This window comes from Epargyreus clarus, unplaced genomic scaffold, assembly GCF_041222505.1.
Source record: "Epargyreus clarus isolate Ecla_fem2 unplaced genomic scaffold, WU_Ecla_fem_2.2 ptg000009l, whole genome shotgun sequence".
In the NCBI taxonomy this organism is placed as follows: domain Eukaryota; kingdom Metazoa; phylum Arthropoda; class Insecta; order Lepidoptera; family Hesperiidae; genus Epargyreus; species Epargyreus clarus.
Genome location: NW_027332217.1, coordinates 4,001,773 through 4,024,160, shown reverse-complemented (window position 1 = coordinate 4,024,160; position 22,388 = coordinate 4,001,773). Strand labels below are relative to the sequence as shown.

At 33.2% G+C, this 22,388-nt stretch overlaps 1 protein-coding gene across 2 annotated transcripts in view; it reads left to right on the top strand.

Annotated features, from left to right (window-relative positions):
• Nucleotides 1–17,750: 17,750 nt before the first annotated feature.
• The window catches only part of LOC140744785 (uncharacterized), a 95,477-nt gene continuing 90,839 nt past the window's right edge, over nt 17,751–22,388 (top strand). For both annotated transcript variants that reach the window (XM_073076445.1, XM_073076444.1), the window contains exon 1: nt 17,751–17,959. The gene's annotated coding sequence lies outside the window, so the exon portion shown is untranslated. The remainder of the gene's footprint in view (nt 17,960–22,388) is intronic.

Below are 22,388 nucleotides of genomic sequence, written 5' to 3'. Positions count from 1 at the left end.
CAGAAATTTTAAGTTTTAAAAGGAAACTTTTATCTCGTATATAGTTGACTTATAGTTATATAGTTTTATAGTATTATAGTTGACTTTATCTCGTCGAACGTTTACTACTTTTATTACGAGGCAAGAACTTAAACATAATGAATTGAATTGTAGTCAATAAATAGAGGAAACAGAGACAAGCTCTATGTTTATACGTTTTTAATAAAAGGACCATAATAAGTATTATAAATAAAATATTAAGACATTCACATGTTACCATTATTAAAACGCTCAGAAGGAATTCCAGAAATACAATATATTCTTCCATAATCATCAACATTTACATTAATACATCTTTATCCACTATTATTTTATCATATCTCCATTATATAAGACATTGCAAATATCAGCTGACATTTCATGACTCAAAGCAAGACTCCACATTCTAAAATATAAAATAGAAAAGTATTTAATGAGTGACGTAAAGTATTAACAACCAGCAATATAAATGGATCAATGCGATGTGCCTGTAACATTCGGCCATCCGACAAAGTAACGAGTCCCCTCGTTATTTAATACATCAAACTTCTGACTGCTGGTCAGCGTTATTTGATTGTGCATCTCGAAGTATACCTATCTGAGATCGCAGTACAATACTTTCGACCATTTAGCATCTCAACCGGTGTTTTTTTTTTATTTGTTTTTTTTTTATTTGTAGAAGAATATTAATGGTAATCTCCGCTTGACTCAGTACTCGTAAGATTGTGAAATATTATTATTCCTGTTTAATAGATTCTTCCAAACCAATGCTCGTTTATTTTTCTCTTCAATTCGCCATCCACTGCTGGATGTCAGCTTTTCCATTAGTCTTACACAAGTCCCGATCTCGCACTGTTCTCATCCAATCAAGCCAATCTTACGATGTTGTCCGTTTGTGGCTCGGTAGACGGCTTAAGATGCCCTGACTATCTGCATTTTAGTGCAGGACGCTCCCCTTCTTCGCTTCCCTACATTGCCTACCTTTGTCATCTTTCGGAAGGTAACATTGGGGTAGAAGTAGTTCATTCTCTGAAACTAAAACTTATTGAAAGACCAAGGCAAATATTTAAAAAAAATATATGTGTGGTACAACACCACAAATAGGTGATTCCCTCTGAGATTATTTTTGTTGTAGCTATCAACCAGTACAAAAAATGGATCTTCATATAAAATTTAGCAAAATCAATATATTCCAAAGTCTGTCCAGTACGATTCATGTTTTCTAAATTTTTCGGATGATTGTTTCTCATCATTGACGCAGCTTACATTCACTTATAATTTGCTCTATCTTAATGACTTTGACCTACATGACTTTCCGTAATATAGAAGTATTCAGCTATTACTTTTTCATCTTTACTATTTCCATCGATAATTTTTAATAAATCTATTTTTCAGCGAATTGTTGTCGGCTGTTCGTTCTTTGAATGTCCTCAAAACACTCACTAAGGTAACCATCGATGTTGCAAGAATTGTCCATCTATTTAAGAAAATCGGCATTAACTATTAATATCCTTGCTTAATACTGATTACTTTAATCCAAAGACAAAAGCTTCTTTGTCAATTTATTCGTACATTATTATTCTCTAGAGTGCGTGAAGCCATAATTAGTGTTGTTCAGAACGGTCCTTCATGGCATATGTAATTATTACACCTAACTCATACTCTGATAGGTCCTGAATAAAATAAAATCCTGCCAGTTTAGTTCATATCCAAAGAATGGTTCCATATCCAAGGAAGTCTTAGATCCCATAAATCTATTTTAAAAGTTTTTAAATGCCGCTTCTTCTCTTCTCTTAAACAATTTCGAGCCACAACAATTTTTATCTAAGTATTTTGTTGATTCTTCGTTGGTGACATATCTTGAATTTACTTTATTTTCGATGAAGATACAAGCCTTCAGCATCTTCACATTTAATCCAAATCTTAGCCGTTGGTTATTTTATTTTTGATTTTTCACATTATTAGAATTAGCATTAGCAATCACATTTAATTTATATGACCCATACTCCTTTCCAGCAAAATATCTTATTGGATCGTTTCGCTCGTATCTTTACTAACAATTTCCGCAAGACGCATTCGCTCGGTTCCTTCCCGTTCCCCACGTCAGTCAGCTTTATAATGCCGTCTGGACTACACACTTTCACGAAGTATCTACTGCGTGTTAACTTATTGGCGTCTCGGACTCGTTAAAATATACAGTTGACATGAACCTCTGACATTTTGCCGGTACAGCATGAACTCCAACAATATATAGCCAAACGTAGAACCACCTCCTTCAAAAATCGATTAAAATTAAACAATTCTATTTGTGTTCATCATTCTGCAGTTTCATTATCGACCTTTACCTAATCGTATGTTTGCTTCATTTTTATCATAATAGATATAGAATGTTCACTTGACGTCACAAAAGCCTCTATCGATGTTGAGTATGATGTACCTCTATCAATGGATTGACTCTTCGAAGGAAAGAGATCCGTGGAAACCCCCATCTTTCTTCCCTATCTTAAGGTGTAAAGTTTATTTCTAATATTCCACTAAAATCATTATTTCCGCCTTGAACACAAAATCTATGTCTTCAACTTTTTTTTTTTTTAAAACTTGTGTCCTGGCTCCTTATATCCATCAACGCCTTCTTGAAATAACTCGGAAACAGTTCTCTTAATTATTTCATCATTAGCACTGACTTTCACTTTAAGTCTTCTTATGTTTCAGATAAAATATAATTTAGCTGGAATTAATTTTTATTATTGCAAGTAAGTTCCGATTTGCTCAGGGAATTTCAGTGGGTTTTGCGTGCATGTCAGTAATTTTGTCTTACGCACATTATTTATAGAAAATATTTACAATAACTTTCTATGGTCTACTCATAATGAGACTGTGATGCGTAAGAGTCAATTATTGATAATTTTGTCCATAAATCACAATCGCGATCTTTATCATAGAACTGTAACATAAATACCATTCCTTTCTTTCCCCAAATAGACTGATATCAGTATCAAATCTTTTTTTTTTTCAATTAATCTGTTGTTAATCCGTATTAGTTGTATCATAAAAACACTTGCTTCTAAAAATAAATATTCCATAAGCCTATGATGAATATTTTGTACAGTTAAATATATCTAAAACCCTACTATATTTTAATTAGCCCAATATCCGTAGACTTTGTAATATGGCCTGGGGTTTGATTCGTCTATTTAGTCTTGGAATAAGTTAACTAATATCGCAAGATATTTGTGTCAAGGTATATAGGTAATTTGTGCCAATTAATTTAACGTGTTAACTGTTTACATCACTTATTTTATACTCGTATAAATATGGTCTTCCAATTATTTAAAGTTAAATCACTATTTCTATATTATTTAATAAAAAGGATCATAAAATTACATTTTTGTCTGAACTTAAATTCCATTTCAATTTCACATCAATAAAATGAACACATATACATAAACATACGTATTTTATTATGCTATCAAATTATATATCGCTACCACTATTCTATCCCTATGGTTAATCACTAAGTTAAGAGATATCTAAATTTGTCACATAACACTCATGCATGGAACATGCTCTCTCATGGACCAAGCTCATGTGATATGTAGACAGTATAGATATCCTTACACTGTTACTTCTCATTATTCAATATCATAAATTTCATTAAAATAATTGCATGAATATATACGTATGTTATATACACGTATCGTAAATATCATTATAAACATTATTTGTACTCATCTTATAAAAGTAAAATGTAATTATATGCTCCATTCAAATAAAACATTACTACCTCATCATTCATATAACATTTAGTACAATATGTTATTTGAAATAATAAAAAGATATAAACTATCTATTGTCTTTAAATGTTAATTATCACTTAAAAGAGTAAACAGGATCAGCAAAGGTTTAATTACACATACTACGAGTATAATTCTGTATGTTCTACCATTTCGAGCAAGTGAAGTACCAAGTATGGGGTATTCTTTGTTATAAAGTACACTTTGAATTCAGTATCAACTCCAAACTTAGGTTATATTTTGATTTTCCTGATTTACTATTGTGATCACGTTGACAAAATTGTAACTTAAAATGTTTTCACTACTTACATATTTTATATCATATAAATCTACATATTTCATATTTCATATATCTAATCTATTATATATTACTTCGTTAGTCTAATTGTCCTTTAGTCTATTTTTGATAACGTGCTGCTGTGTTTATCTCTTCTCTATATTCTCTTATCTATCTTCTTATTTCTTATCTATCTTATCTATCTCTTTATCTTCTTATTTTCACGTTCATAAAACTCTTCAGAAACATTATTTTGTGCGGAATAGGAAACCATAATCTCTTAAGGACTTTTGCAAAATCTTCCAAAAATAATCAGTAGAAAAAGAGTAGGTATTTTGATTTATAAAGCACTGTACTTTTAGTATCACTTCTGTAAGGAGCGAATACTTTTCGTTTCAGGTGATTATTCAAGTGCAGTAACGTAGACACGAGTTGTTCATTTTGCTTTAACAGATTTTCTTTAACAAAAGCAATCTTGATTAAGATTTTCATTATTATTCGACCTTAAATTATAATAATGAATAGTCTGTCGATTTCCCTCTTCTTTCATTATCACGTAGATACGTTGGGACTTAACACATTTCCCGTAATGAATGGCTTGCGATCTTTTCTAAAGAAACTTCGGCCGCGATGCTGATCATAACAAGTTCTCAGACTATGTGTGGAAATACTTCGGCTGCAGTGCTGATCATAACAAGCTCTCGGACTATATCTGGCACTTCGGCTGCAGTGCTGATCATAACAAGCTCTCGGACTGTATCTGGAAATATTTCGGCTGCGGTACTGATCATAACAAGTTCTCGGGCTATATCTGGAAATACCTCGGCTGCGGTGCTGGTCATAACAAACTCTCGGACTACATCTGGAAATACTTCGGCTTCGTTGCTCATCATCGCTGGCTTTTTTAACTTCTCCAGTTGGCTACGACCATCTAAAGCGCATTTATGGATGGATAACTTCACTTTGTTTGTCTTCCTTTATCTGAAACTTACACATGAATCCTATGTAATTGTTCGTTTAATTAATTTTACATTATTTATCGTTTATGGGGTTTATTTCAAAGTTAAATATATAAGGCTGTAAATAGGACCTTATCAGTATTTTCATAAAAAACGATCACCTGGTTCATACTGACACCATTTCGAATTGGTGGTAATAAGTCAAGGATGATATTTTATTTCGCCATGACCACTATTTCTAAACCTCATTACATACGACGCACTTTTACAACATTGATATTATTGCGCTCAGACAAATACAAAAAAAATATCCAAATAAGTTTAGTAGTAATAACCCTAAGAATAATCCATGCCATAGGAATGTCAGGTTGTTAGAACATTTGGTCTGATTTTGTTATGGTGTTTTAAATACAATTTCAATTAATTTATGAAACTATTCAATAATGCACACCGCACCAGCTGGTTTGTATAACAATGTGAGTATCTTCAATTTACAATTCATTGTAATATGAGACTGGTATGCATTTATATCATCAGAATATAATTTCACACGGCATTTTAAGTACAAGACGTATAAATTTACTTAATATACGTTTGAATACGAATTAAAAATTAAAATTTGTAAGATTAATCGCGAAAACTAAAAGTAAAGTCAAGTTCAAATATCTATTCACAATATTGAATTCAAAACAGACGTAATTTGCCGAATAGAAGAAGCAATATTGATATAAAACAAATAAAATTTTATAATATTATTTCTAAATACGTTGCACCGACGAAAAAAAGGCTTTTGTTATATTCCCCTTATCAGTTGCTAAGCAACGATTGTTGGTAAACATTCTTCCAATTTCGCTGGGGTGTAGATAGTTCAATGTCTTTAAATGTTTATTTACATGTGAAATGTGAAATTTGCGAAATTATGACGCCTCGATTTTTATGAAAAATGCAAAAATACATCACGTAATTCAAAACAAAATAAAAATCTGTTGAAGCGAAAAAACGATTAAACTTGTATCGAACATTTTAAAACAGAATATTCACCATCTTAACATATTCATGTATTTCAACATTCTTTCAGTATTAATTTACTTCATAAATTCATTCGACTATAATTTCAATTATCGTGTATTCTACATTATTTCTTTAAATCGTTTACAAAAAATAGCAAAAATAACATGACCTTTGAGCATCCATCATCCGTGGGCGTTGCAAAAACAGTATATTTTTGCAGTAATCCCACTTCTGAGCTATTAAAACGCTCAGAAGGAATTCCAGAAATACAATATATTCTTCCATAATCATCAACATTTACATTAATACATCTTTATCCACTATTATTTTATCATATCTCCATTATATAAGACATTGCAAATATCAGCTGACATTTCATGACTCAAAGCAAGACTCCACATTCTAAAATATAAAATAGAAAAGTATTTAATGAGTGACGTAAAGTATTAACAACCAGCAATATAAATGGATCAATGCGATGTGCCTGTAACACCATATTTTGTTATTGCTATATCAAACCGAAAACAAAATGTGCAATGATACTTCGATGAAAAATTTACTTAATTGCTCCATTAAAAGCGAGGAAGCGATACGTGATGACTTACTTGATGTTTGATGTCAGGTCAATATTGTTAATATTTTATCCGTAAGTTGGTCCTAGAAAACTATGGTCTGAAATGTTCTTTTCCTATGAGATTCCAAAGGACTATTAAGAAAAGTGAAATCGTAGCAAATAACCAACTATTGTCAAAAAAATACCAAAGAGATCCGCGTATTCGAGAAGACATAAAATATGGAGACCGACTAAACTATAGTACTTAGTACGATAGTACTCAGTCACTTCCATCTATGGATATTTGTAATCGATAAAATATATAAAAAATTGGAATCCTTCTTGCGTATCATGGTATACTTCAGTTGGCAATAACTTTTTTATCTCTAGGCATGGGTTGATCTACAAGAAATGTCTTTCCCTTACCACACCCTTCCAACAGTGCGGCAGCAATTAACACTTTTATATTTTAACAAAGGATTTGATCACCTTTTAAACGGTCTATTATTCTAATTAAACCTTATGATACCAATCTTCCATGAACCATAGGCTGGCGATCAAACAAGTACCTTAAACATAATTTGAGATATTGCGACCTATGACATACAATTATGTAAGGAGCAATGACACAATAAGAACAGTGGGTTAACATTATATCTATTGTGAGAATCAGAGAGCTTTTGTTGCACGTGTTAAGATTATTTTAAGATTACAAAAGTTACTGCGAAATTATTTTTAGTATGTTGACATAGGTGATTGAGTAAGTGAGGTAGCTTAAGATAGAAAGGGCTTAAAGGAAACTGAAAATTGGTTAACTGATGTCGTAAGCCCTTTACTGTCTCAAAGGGCACGGTTTCTTAAGAGTAAGGGCATAGGACTAGGCACTATAATATAGCTTATAAATCTCCAATTGCGATTTTTTAGGCTTCATACACCTATGAGTTTTATTTAAACTATCTAGTATGTGTTTTTCCAAGTGACAATATTTTCGATCCGTATACAGGGTGAATTTTTCAAAGTAAAATCCGAAACTATAAGGATAAGCGAAAACTGCTGAAAGGAGTTACGAGCCCAATTTTGATAAAAACGAAAACTGCATCATTCGTTTCTTAAAATATCTTTTTCCCTAGCCGGGAATCGAACGAGTTCATTTTGAAAACAAAATTCACCCTCTATATTATTCCACTATCTGATAGTGTCGCTTATAAGGATCAAAGTATTCTGGGAAGTAATGTTATGTGACAAATTAAAGGAAAAGGAAAATTTTGAAGAAAATACATATTTTTCCATACATTGACATACTAATTCTTAAGGATTATACATAACAAATGATTTATGTATATTTTTTTAGAAACCTACATAAGTCATACCATTGAAGAATTTGTTGGTTAATCAACTAATTATTCGATGTTATGACCATGACATACGGCTTAGTATGAGAAAGTAATAGTTTGGCAAATAAGTTACCGCCGTTTTTAGGATTTATTTTTTAATAAAAATAGATAACTGATTAAATAGTAGATTCTTATTGTTTGTTCTTTACAACTTCGTTTCAACGTTAAATATGGTTTTCTATAACTCTTTGTTATCTCTCTAATCACTCGGATTTGACTCGAAAAAGTAGTTCTCGCAAATTGTCAACTTTACATCTGTATTAAACGAAGTCCGCCCATAGCAAGTTAAATCTATTATAATGGTCCTAAAAATAATCTTAACTAAGTCAGACATAAAAATATAAATTCTTGGAGAACAAAACGTCCGTTTCGAATGATTTGAAACATTGAGCCAAAAAAATTGTTAATACGCGAAATGTTTAGATTGATGAATGGCGGGAACTTAACTGCCAAATTAATATGAAAAAATATGTATTTTCTTAAAATTGAGGCTTTTCCTTTAGTTTGTCATTTATCGTTACTTTCCAGATTTTGATCCTTATAAGCAACACTATCATATAGTGGAATAATATAGAGGGTGTATTTTTTATCAAAATGAACTCGTTCGATTCCCGGCTAGGGAAAAAGTTATTTTAAAAAAGTAATGATGCAGTTTTAGTTTTTATCAAAATCGGCCTCGTTACTCCTTTCAGCATTTTTCGCTAATCCTTATAATTTCGGATTTGGCCCTGAAGGCCCGTTTGAAAAATTCACCCTGTATATAATCGAGAATTCATGCATCAATCAATGCGTGCCTGGGATTTGAATCTTGAACCTACAGATTAAGAGGTTAAATTTTGAACCACTAGACATCATAGAAGTTTCTTTTCTTGAAACATCGAAATTTGATACCCTTTTATACTCGTAACGCTGAATTTTCAGGAACGGTAATTTTATTTCGTTGTCATTCGAAAATTGGGTTAATTAAAGTGTTGTTTCAGAGTACTTTTTTATCCCTTTTAAAATACTTCCACAAAATAACTGATTGAAGTGATAAACGGAACTGAAATAAATGATTTCTATAGATTTTAGATAACATTATTGTATTTTATTATTTAACTGGTTTAATCTGTTACATTGATTCATGAGAGCACTAGGGAATAACATACACAATATTAATAAATAATGTCTGATTATCTTTACGTAAGGTAATAAATCAATTTATTTTCGCAAAAATGCGTTAAAAGGTTTTGTAATATTTATTTACAGAATTATGCAAACCTATTTACATAATTTATTTGTTTTTTAAAATGCTTGATATCAATTAAATTTTGATTTAAATCTTAACTTAGTTTAGTTTCGACTAAATTAATTTATTATAGCATTTATATTAAAAATAAATTATGATCGTGGTTTCCATTAATTCGTATTAATATGTTTGCATTGTGAGTAAAAAATCACATCCACAAATATGATAACCAATCTCGCGCACAATCGGACATAATAAGTAAAATTATCCATTTGGTCAGTCCCTTACTAAGCCGAGCGTGACGTTACGGTACCGTCGATCGCCGCTAGGCCACGAAAAAATGGTCAGTGACCAATCGGCGTAAACGGTGGTGAAGTCCCGTAAGTCATTGTGCTGCGGTTTTAGTTTCCGATGTTAAATTGTAACGTAAGAGTTTAGAAGAGGTCAGGAGCTTTTTATTACAGATATAGGCAACAGGCATCAAGTTTGGTTCAAGTGATAGTTTAATGGTTGAAATGCAGGCTGCATCGAAGAGTCCGAGCTTCAAATCCAAGGTTTCTGATTTTTTGAAGTTATGTGCAGATTATAAATTAATATCACTTTCTTTATTTTATGTGACATAGACGAATACACCAACACCCAGACACAGAAATCTAAATTCATAATTTAATTGTGTCTGGCCGGGGATCGAAGCTGTGGAACCCGGAACCCTGCGCGACAGACCGGTGTGGAATAATATAAATACTCGTACATATAACATTTATGAATCTGTGCTACATAATTATCTGAGGTAAATAAAGATATTATTTTTCCTCTGTTATCCGGAACGAGATGAAAAGCCAGGGAAGTGTCATTGATATTCATGGCACGTGTTGATAAACAAATATAATCTAAATAAAGTTACCTTTTCACGACCCAACCAAAACTTAATATTGCAATTGCTTTTTTAGGTCTATGCCTTTATTATGATAAGGATGTCACGTGTTTGTTTCTTATAACATACACGTTGATATTTGCAATTTAACATTACATTATAGTTATGTAGAACGTGTAAGACACGTAATATGGTAACTAGTAAAATATTCATTTTTATTCCTATTTCTTTTTAAAATTCCATAAAAATGGGTACACAAATGTATGTATCTAGTTACTTGTTGTATTGTTAAATATCATTTATACGGCCATTTTTTTTGCGATTTTTCTCCGACCGAACGATTCTATCAGTAGACGAGCATGCAGTCCACCTAATGGTAATTGGCCATTGACATATGTAATCAACCCCAGATAAAATTAGATTCCTACTTGATGTCGCTTACAAATGCGCCGCTGCTTCTGAGAGTTTAGCTGGAATGTCTCGGATAAGTATGTCTTCCTTACCATACCCTTTAAACCAGAACACAACAGCGCTTAACACTGCTGTAATTAGACAGAAATAGGTGTGGCGGTGGTGCCGCCAGAGTCGATCCACAGATCGTCTTACCACCTTCAAAATGCACATGTTGGTTTCTTATTATTCACATACACATATTCCTGACAACATTACATTATAGACATGTGGATTGTATAAGCTTGCGCGTAATAAGGTATCTAGTTAAATGTTTATTTTTGTAGAAATTTGATAAGACATAAGGCCACACTTTTTCTGACACCTCTCCGGTCGAATCCTTTCAGCATATCCTACGTACACGGTACATGTATATACAAGTTGCGAATATCCTACAATATAACTATAACTAGAGCAAGGTCGCTCGGGCACAATTACGTAGCTTAGCAGATCTCCCTTTGATTAACTCATTTAAGCTCTGACACTTTAATAACCAGTGCTATTATATTGCTATAGCCAATTTCATAGCAATTCTCCTTTGTTCAACATCTTTTTTGTATTTGTTGTAACATAGCTCATAATGTAACCAATTAATATAATTGTAAGTTGATTTAATCAAATTTAGCAACCTTGTCTGCCAAAGTTTACAGCTATTCTGGAAGGAGCATAACATCCCAGGAAAAGGTGAAAAAACTGTTCTAAAAATAACTTTTTGCATCAAAAATCACAGCAAAATACATAATCGTACCTACATTTATTTATTTAGAGGTAAAGTTCGAGCTATTTATGATAACGACCTGTGACCGTCCCTTAAAGCAATTATCGCGAAGTTTTTGGCACATATTTCGTCGAAGGGTCCAGCTGTTCAACTGCCCCTACGTGAACGATTTACAAATGTACCCGGAGATAGATTTAAAATAATGTGTAAAGTTACTCTCTTGTTTTTCTTACTGGGATTGTTACTGAGTTTGGGATGGGATAATATGTCTTTGGGAAGAGACAGAGGGATAGAAGAGAGAAGAGCTTTTTATTTTTAACTATTTGTAATCTGTTTTCACAATCCAATATCCACATTGTTCACTTTATACTCATGTAAAAATTTCAGAATACATCGTATACAAAGAAAGACTACATTATGCAGCACGATACTTAATTTGAGATCATATCTGAGTTTAAAGTCTGATCTAACTCTGAAAGTAAGCAAATTGTATGCTAAGTTTCCTTAACAATGAAAGCTCGAATCGTTTTAAAATGATAGCCTTGCTGTCTTCCGGATCACAAATCAGTGGTTAGATGAGGTGCTGGCACCTTATAAGCCTGTCAATTACGTGGAATCGGCTTATCATTTTACGTTTATCGAGATGCACGCAAATCACTGTGTGGTTATTGTTTTCGAAGGATACTTGTAAGAGTCGAAAATTGCTATCTATAGGAATTTCAGGATGATTTACTATTACGTTATATATACATTTATACAAGTATTTAGAATAATACAGTATAAATCTATTATGCTAGCTTTGTTAACTTTGAAGTATTAAGTAGAGAATTGTATAAAAATTACAAAATGAACGGCAAAATGTACGGCATACGTTGATTCTGCTTTTTGTTTTTGATACATTGTATTTTGTATTTATTATAAGAAGAGTCAATACTTACCAAAGAATATTATTTTTAATCACTTAATACTCAAGTAGCAAGCAGAATAATCTTGGAAGCAGCTGAACCTGTCTTGGAAAGGATTTGCATAAAAGTTTTAATTGTATTCATACTGCAGTCTGGTTTCTACCGCAATAAGGAAGAATTAGCTTTTTTTATAAAAAAAATAATGATGAGATGATTTGGATATTGAAGTCGTCACTGCCACCTATAAAGATTAGCAAATGAACTTCATACAGAAGGGGGGTTCTTTTTGAAGCCCTTGAAGACTAAGGTCGGTTTAAATGTAATTCAGCCCTTCTAAACATAAGAACTGTTTCACGGTAGAATAAAGTTTAGTGGTGGTAGTTTAGGCAGTGATAGCCTAGTGGTTAAGAAACTCGGCTTCCCGATCGAGGGGTCCGAGGTTTGAATCCCACGCACCTCTGATTTTTCAAGTTATGTGAGTATTAGAAATTAATTATCACTTGCTAAACGGTGAAGGAAAACGTCGTGAGGAAACCTACATATCTGAGAGATTTATAAATAAAGATCTCAAAGGTATGTGAAGTCTACCAATACGCACTTGGCCAGCGCGGTGGACATGAAGCGCGGTATGAGAAGAGACCGGTGCCCAGCAGTGGGACAGTAATGGGTTGATGATGATAATGGTGGTAGTTCCCCGCTTGAACCGTCTAACCATACCAGACTACTCTACTTTTCAAAGACGATGCTCTGTATACCAATGAAGTGATATCAGGATGCAAACGCCCCAACTAATAAAGCAGTGAGTTACGGAGTGGAGCAGTCTGTACGAAGAGTCTCATTTACATACATTTCACGGGAAACGTGACGATCGTAGTAGTCGGGATACCTTGCTGTTCCAGAAGATTTATGGGTGCAATTCTTTTGCAGATTAAAGGTACACAGGTTTTTTTATTAGAAGGATATTTGGAACCTTTTTATTAGTAGTAAGTAGGCACATTTTATAGATGTTTATCTGCTATTAATCTATTTATTAAGAGTGGTAGAACCCTTTGTGGTTCGACTCGGAGGCACTACTGTCACACCTGTTTCTGCCTAAAAACAGCATTGCTAAGCGTTGCTGTGTTCTAGTTTGAAGGGTGTGTTAAGGGAGACATACTTATCCGAGGCGTTCCAGCTTAGTCCTTAGGGGTAACGGCACGACTGTGGTCGACCTCAGGTAGGATGGTATTCTTATCTGGGGTTGATTACGAATGTCCATGATCGGCAGTAGGCACTTACCATCAGTTGGACGCGTGTTCATTTGTTATCCCAATATTATAAAAAAAATGAACATGAATACCACTGAAAATAACATAACAATTAAATAGCAAGTGATATCTAGCGCCAAGCTAATAAACCAGCGAATTACGCGTAATGGAACATTCTGTGTCGAGTTTCTCGTTTACATACATTTCACGAGTAGGAACGACGTGCTTAGTGGATGTAATTGTCTCAAAGAACTATATGAGTCTATTTAAATAGTTAAGAAGACGCAATTTCTTTGTTACATACATATGACACGTTATACCGATTTTAAACTTGGCCAATCTAGGGCCTGAGGTTTGAATTGTAGAATGAAATATCGTGAGGAAACTTACCAATCCAAATTTGGTGAGTGCGGTGGACTAGGACTTGAAACCTCTTACTTTGAGGGAGAGCTGTGCCCAGCAGTGTGATAGTAATTTATTTACGAGTACTCGTACAATAGTCCACGGAGCTGGCTAAGTCTGGATTTGTAGACTTCACGCACCTTTCAGATTCCTTTTCATTTATAAAATGTTGAATACGTGGACAGAAAAAGTCGAATACACAAACACTCATATTCAAACGAAATCTCAATTTATCAGTTAAGTCCTACTTTGCCGAGGATAGAATTAAGAAGTATTTATGTATGTGTTAGATTGGTACAGTGACGACTTTACCACAAAGCTGATCATTGTTTGCAATGCAAATACGCTTGTAAATCAAAATAAAACATACAAAAATAACCGGTGGTACTAAAGAAAAGTTTATAAAGCTTCAGGAAACTGCATAAGTAAGTACATCGACCCATTCTATTTTTGGTTCCTTTTAGGGGTACTGTTTTTATACTAACAGTCACAGTTTCGGATTCCAATGTAGACAACTTCGTCTGAAGCGTAAACAAAATTGTTAGTTGGCTTCAGGACGCGTTCATACTGTTATTTTTTTCTATTTTTGGAAAGATAATTTTAATTGAGAAATGCAATGTTACTTCCCTTTTAATATACCTTTTACTGGGTTTTTTCTTACCATGCGGGTTCATGCGTGCGGTTTTAGTCCTGCGCGTATACCACTCGCAGCCTATGGTTTCACAGATACTCTTACATGCACCATTTTTTATCTTTTATGCTAAACAACAGTGAAGCAGCAATTCACTAAGCTTACTATTATATCTTTTCACTGGATTTTTTTGCCCACATGCGTAATGGCATTACTTTCATTCTTTTCTTTCATAGATACTTTTACTGTCATGTTAGTGTCACACAGGCGGGACGCCAAGAGAGTGCAGCGTGTTAACTCACGCGTGTGAATGAGACTGCACGCGGATTTAAATACAACCCGCGTGAGAAGAAAAGGCCCTAAATATAGATTTATTTTAATTAAGTATGCAAAGTCAAAGATGAGCAGAATAGAGACATAGTAGTAGACATTATGTATAACTTGATGCTAGACGATTATACTTGGAAACTAGAGCAAGTTATTGTGTAGTAAGCTCAGATGTATGTACTTATCCAAATTGAATTATAGACTCATATGGAATATTGATGAAATTATGTAGTTTACTTTAGGTAAACAGTTCAAAGGTTAAACATGAAGCAGTTGGATTTTCGCAGGCGTGCTTTGCATTATTTCTGTACATTTGAAATGATCATTACTTTCTTTAACAGTAAAGGTCAGCATGGTAAGGATATCTACTAAGAATTTTTAGTGATTAAAATTTCCAGTAATGTGTGTCTAATTTATTCAAACTGGATGGATGTAGCGGACTATGGCCTACATTTGGATATATGCTATTCTTCCTGTACTCCCCTGTACCCTTACCATGATTTTCAAAATATCCTACAATTTTACGTTACGTTTACTCAATCCAATATTCTGTTCCGTTTGCTTCAGTACACTGAGTAAACGTTACAATAAGTAAGTGCTCAAGTCTTTTTATCTGCCTCACATGTTCGCAAAAAAGAGAGACAAAACATAAAGCGTCAATTTAGACAATTAATGTTACGTTACTGACACTATAGTTCTGATACAATCCGCTAGAGCCGCTGATTGGAAATTGTATGGGCAAATACGTAAACAAATACCAAAACGTAAAAACTCATGGTAAGGGTACTGTACTCAGGAATGGGACAGTACTCTGTCAATAAGGTCCTTTTATACAAAGAGTTTTCCTTATATACGTAAGTATAACAAATACAGCCAATCGGTCAAGCATTCTCTTGCGTGGGCACGTTCGAGCGCAAGTGCTCCATACCAATATGGTATTGTGATGTATTCTGTAGAAATTTATGGAATTTTCACTCCATTCAATGAATGTTTAGGTCATATTGTGTTTCTTATTCATATTTCAGTGAGAGTGAGTAATGCAGTTTCTCTTTTAGAACAAGAAAATAAAATCAATGATATTATTTTAAAAGTCAAAGACAATTATGCCAAAGACACGATTTTATAAACACTCCTTTAAGCTGAAAACAGCAGCACTAGGTTCATTTCTGCTAAGACAGAAACTGCTGTAATTATAGTTAAGCTATAGTGAAACGAATATATTATCACTAAACAAATAACAGTCAAAGGCGCCAAAGTGAACTCTATAGATTTGCACATACTTTTTATAATATTTCATGTTACATATCATATTTCTTCTTCACAAAAATCTAAATAATGTAATCGAATGTTAAAAGCATGAAAGCTAGTTTATAATACACCTAACATATACTTATATTAGCCTTAGCATAACATTGTCATTAGAACAGTACTTGCGTCTTGCATATGAGCGGTCAAACACTCGACCTATGCGTGGGCACGAGTCGCTCATTCCATACTAATACTTGTGATGCATGTGAGACCATTAGGAGAAATTTGCTTTCGAAGAAACGGTCCTTAAACCGCAAATAGGTCATTACTCATTTCTATCGTCTTGTAGTAAGATTAGGTTTTTGGTATAATCTCCATGGTCAATGAAAGTATACCTATCTAGATCTGTGTGAGTTTAGTATGGCTTTTAAGTAGAATTCACTTTCCTTTTAGATAAACTTGAACTTATAATGATTATTGGATTATTGTAAGTCGTATGTATAATTTCTGGTATTACATAAGTTCATTAGATCCTATATAAAGGTACGATTAAGAATATTATTGGTTTGGTCGATACAAGATATAATCATCTTCTAACAGGATTAATGTAAAAATTTCATTAAAATCAGTTAAACACTGTAACAAGCAAGTAAAGACAGTAGTTTTTTTATTTCTTAAATCTATTATTTATTTCATTGCTGTTTATTTAATTATTTAAATTTAATTTGATTTCGTGAGTCACTAAGCCTGCCTGATATGTCTCGATAGTAAAGTGATAAAAGATGACTCATCATATAATATAAATTATAGTAATGATGTATATACACACACACACATACACATTATGTACATTAAATCAGTGTAAATTAATCCGAGACATTTGTTACACGAAAGGGCGGTTGCGGGTAAAATGAGGTCATTAGTCATTTTCTTTAAAGGGCGAAGGGAGCGATCAAGATCACCAATCTTCGTTCAAGTCCAAATCTACCTTACCCTTTACTTTCTTAATTATAAGTTACTAATTAATTAATAATTCTTAATTGTATTATTTCCAAAACATCTTTGTAAGTTTACTCAAGCTTTTATTTATATAAGTTGTGGAAATTATTTTGAAAATAAGGGGAAAAGGTTGACAACTTGAGCTTTCTCTACATTAAATATTATACTCATACTCATTATGTTTACGACATTAATAATATCAGTGTTAAAATAAATTATGTCACATATTTCATTTTGAAATCGTAAAATAACACATAAACTTTTAATAAACATAAAACCATGATAATTTAACATAGTGACCAATATAAAGAATTTAATTAATAAAATGTTCTTGTTATCTGAACACATTAAAAGTTTAATAAGTGTAGATGAAACAAATAAAAGTTATACTAGAAATATATAACGGTTCATATTTCTACATATTACCCGCTTATTAAGTGTGTTTACATTTTTGCGATACGCAATAAACCAGTATTGGTCTATGAATGAAAGTTGAATGACCGAAGCTCAGACGAGTGGTAAAAAAAACGGTTGCATCCAAATCGCTTGGTATTTGTTTACCCACTTATTTATTCGCGCTATTACGCGGTCAGTGACTTGATTCGGTAATACTGAAGAAGTTAGGCTCATGTTGATGCTGGATGCTACGGGAGCCGTGAGTCTCGGGGAGAGAATAACCGAAAGTGGAGTTAGAGGGGAGAGGAAGCGAGCGAGCGTTTCTCTCAGTCTGTTGCCGGCTTTACTCGACAAAGCTCGCGCGCGATACCAGTCTACATACATCGCTTTTCCGCGCCTTTTTATGAATTACTATACATAGAGTATTCTTAATTTAAAATAATTTAGTTCGTTTATTTTCTCGATTTTTTATGTTAAATGCAATGAACGTTGTATAGCGGAGTTGTTCGAGAGATCGCGATACAGCCGGTAAGTTTAGCGGGTTACCGCCACATTTTTACAACTTATATTGGAACGGGACCGTAACTTTGTGTGGTTGGTTATATTTCTCATACTTACTTTGTCTTCACTGGCAGAAATGGTTCGGTTTGTAATATCATTCCATCGTCGTTATATGACTTTATTTATTCGCTTCGAGATAAGCACGATTTAAAATAATTTAATGTTTTAAGTTTCTGTATTTTATAAATGGAATGTTTGTTATGAAATAAAATTTTAATTTGTACTAAGATTTTAAGTTATCATAAATAAATATAAAAACATTAATAAAAATACAATTTAAAAATTTCGAAATTCATTTATGTTTGAACTTGAATTTTTTTCAGAAAATGTTGAAATTAGAATATGTTGAAGTATTTATTTAAAATTTAATTTACAGTTACGATTTTTGCGTTGTAAATTTAATCTATGCGGCACTTTATCTCATTACTGCAGGCTTACTAATAACTTAAGAAGCGCGTCTGTCAACTTAAATGTGCGTTATTAAATTAATTAATTAACGGTTATGAATGTGTTATTTATATTTTAAAATACCACAAAATATTTGTCGACAGATAATATTACAGTACTTACAGTTTCAATGTGGATTTTCGGTTATTTTTATTTGAATCGCTATTAAATTAAATGGAGCGCGGATCTGTAGCTCACTCGATTACAGTAATCCACTTTAAATCTTAAAAAAGGCTTTCCAAAGCTTGATTCAATTAAGATTCATTCAATTTATTGAAGTTGTTCATGGAATTTACTAAAGATTTATTAATAAATATTCTTTTGAAATATGTAGCGTAGCGTATTCATAATAAATGACGATTGTGAGCTCATAACATGATTTATGTTTAGCTATAACTTATTGTTACGGTAGGTAAACCTCGAGGAATGATGCTTGAGCTTTACAAAGTATGTCCATATAGGATTATAGCTCAGCGATTACATTGCAATAAATGTGATGTTAAGTACATTTATGTCAATTATAAATTTAAAATAATATAACACTTACTACTAACCAAATATAATAAACAAAACGATATAATATTTCAAGTTAAGCGACAAAAATATTGAAGACGAAATATAGAAAATGAAATACTGAAGAAAACTATTCCCTCTTTTAAGTATAGCTATGAATAAATATATTTGGCCGACCTCAGGTAGGAATATCTAATCCTATCTGGGGTTGATTACAGATGTCCATGGGTGGCAGTAGCCACTTACCATCAGGTGGACTGCATGCTCGTCTGCTACTCTTATATTATAAGAAAAAAAATAAAAAAAACGGAATCAATTAAGTTCATAATTAAATGATTCTTAAGTTAAATCCTTAATATGTCATTTGGATTGAAGATCGAAGAAAAAGGAATAGACAGGAAGCAATTTCGTGGCTAAGTTAGTACGTATCACTTTGACAAGCAAAAAATGGGAGAGACAGAAAGCAATTTTCACGTGCAAGTTGGTGTGAGACATTGACAGCGAGTTTGTCCGTTAAATTAATTCAGCGACTTTTTATACTAAAGAAATATCAATGTTTGATGGTAAGTGGCTATTCCCGTCCATGGACATGTATAATCGACTTCAGATAAGATTAGAGTACTACCTGAAGTTGGCCACAGGTGCGTTGCAACCTCCATGAACTCAATTGGAACGCTTCGGATAAGTATGTCTCCTGTACCACATGCTTCAAACCAGAACACAACAGCGCATAACACTGCTGTTATTAGGCAGAAATAGGTGGTGGTGTTACCGGTGCCGAACTATAAATGGTTCTCCATCTTTGCTAACCTGGTTGGTAAAACTGAAAAACGTTGTTAAACGAATTTTAAAATCTTTTTATTTAAACGAATATACACCTGGTACACAAAAACCTTGCAGTACTTTTAATTCGAAAAACTCACGAAATGCTTTTAAACAAAACATGCACTTAGGTTTATTGAGGTCATATTTGGGTTCCGTAGCTACATGTGCTTTGAAACTCTAAAAGCTTTGGGAGATCAAAAGTTCGTTACATTCATGTGCTTTCATACCTTTAGAGTTGTTCCGCTGAATAGCCTTGATGGAGAAACTTTAACTTAACTATAAATACAACTACAACTTATCCGTTAGTCGTTATAGTTTACTAGTGTCTACCCTCCATTTAGCACCCTTTCTTAGTACTCATTTAGTATAAGAAATTTCTGTGCAAATTGCATTTTTGTAGTTAGAACCATTAGTTTAAGCGTTATTTAATCTTCAGCTATAAACATGATAGATTACATTTATACTACTAAAGTTCTGTAGAACATAAGCTGAAGGGTACTATTTTATTTGGTAACATTCTACCAAATATAAGATACTTTAAACCTATCTTCCTTATTCCCTGTACTGACCTGTATTCTGTATTCTCTAATTGTATATTGAGGGCTTTTGATACTAATTTATTTTTATCTCGAAATAATCTAATTCCCGTCGAAAATAAAACTATTTTGCGTTAGACAGCGTAGGTACAGATATGACAAACGTAGGCACAGATCCGCAGAAACGACTTTTTTTTAAATAGTACTTACTACATAATTTATGTTACAATGAAGAATTAAAAACGCATATAAAGTTCATTTACTCTTCCACCGAAGCGTGACCGAATGAATGTTGTTGCAGAAACTTGAACTTGTAACTCGTTATGCTGCGTGCGTAACACATGTTATTATACAATTAATTATAACGGTTTCTGTGAAATTATTTTTAGTTATTGTATGGAAGTAGCATACAAAGTACTAAGAGACCAGTGCCACCTGTAATCGATTCCCGATAAGATTAGAATCGTATTTGAGGTTGACCACAGATGCATTGCTTTTCCTGAGGACCAAGTTGGAATGCCTCGCCTTACTACACCTTTTAAAGCGTAAACAGCATTTAACATTGCTGTTGCTGTGTCAGAATTAGGTCTGGGGTGATCCCTCCGGAAGGAACCTCAAAGAATTCTGCCTCTTTCAAAATGAGTGAATGTTTAATAAATAACGTACGAAATAGATTATTACGTATAGTATACCCCTTAACGAAGATTTGGAACGTCTAAATATTCTGCGTTGTTTCTCTGTCATGAAATTTGATAGTATGATCCGATGAAACGACTATTAAATTTCATTTTATCGAATAGATTAAAGCTATAGCGCGTAATGAATAGCTGTCAATATGTTAATTCCTCGTGCTGTCGGAAAGGAAGATTCGTAAGTGCATTGAGGTAGTAAATTCCGTCCGTCGGAAATTCTGGATATCGTATAATCCGTAACTTCGATCGATGTTTCGTATTTCGTGCGTACAGAATGGACAAACAGTAGTACCGCTATTGAGTTAAAAAGCGACGTAAGGTATAATTAGAGACAGTAAAGATTAAAATAATAGGGTTGCCACTTTACAAAGTACGGGTAGCACCAATATTATTTCATCATTGGATATACCTATTACTGGATTCACAGAATATTTCAGTCTTGACCAAAAAGCTTAATTTAAATATGCGGACATTTCCGATTTTCGGTTTTAACCTCATGCAATATTTTCACAGCATGCCCTGTTGTATTTCTGTCATAAGTCGACATCAATAACTCAAGCACACTCGTGAGTGCAAAATGAATAAATGACATGCCAATGAGTATATGGTTTTTATACACTCTATGGGTCGTTTACTATTTTATATAGGTGTAAATTTTCGCAGATAAAGGAGTTTAAATGGAGATAATTGAAATGGATTTGAAGGTAAAACCCTTTGTGGTTCGACTCCGGCGGTACCACCGCCACACCTATTTCTACCTAATAACAGCAGTGTTAGGCGCTTCGTTTCCGGTTTGAAGGGTGTGGTAAGGGAGATAGACTTTTCCGAGGCGTTCCAGCTTAGTCCTCAGGGGTAGCGGCGCATCTGTGGCCGACCTTAGGTAGGAATATGTAATCCTATCTGGGGTTGATTACAGATGTCCATGGGCGGCAGTAGCCACTTACCATCAGGTGGACTGCATGCTCGTCTGATACTCCTATATTATAAAAAAAGATAAAATTTCGCAGATAAAAGAAATATATACACTATAGTTACAATATACCTACTAGTATAATTTACTTTAAATTATTTCATAAAGCAAGATTTAGTACCTCTATTTTAGTCAGTAATGAAGTTTTTAGTTCTCAGAAAGGTATGATTTACTTCTTCTATAATTGGAGCTGATGACAGGTGTCTAAGGGCGTTTTCAAAAGCTGCTATATGTCGCGTGGTTACACTGCTATAGTCGCGCGACACAGCGAGTAATTTGAAAGTGCTCTAAGGCCGATGGTAACGATTAAATAATAAAATAATCATTATACATAGCAATTATGGCTATATATAATACTTGGCACATATCACAATTGTTATTAAGTGCTAACTAAAACAAGATATTATTATTTT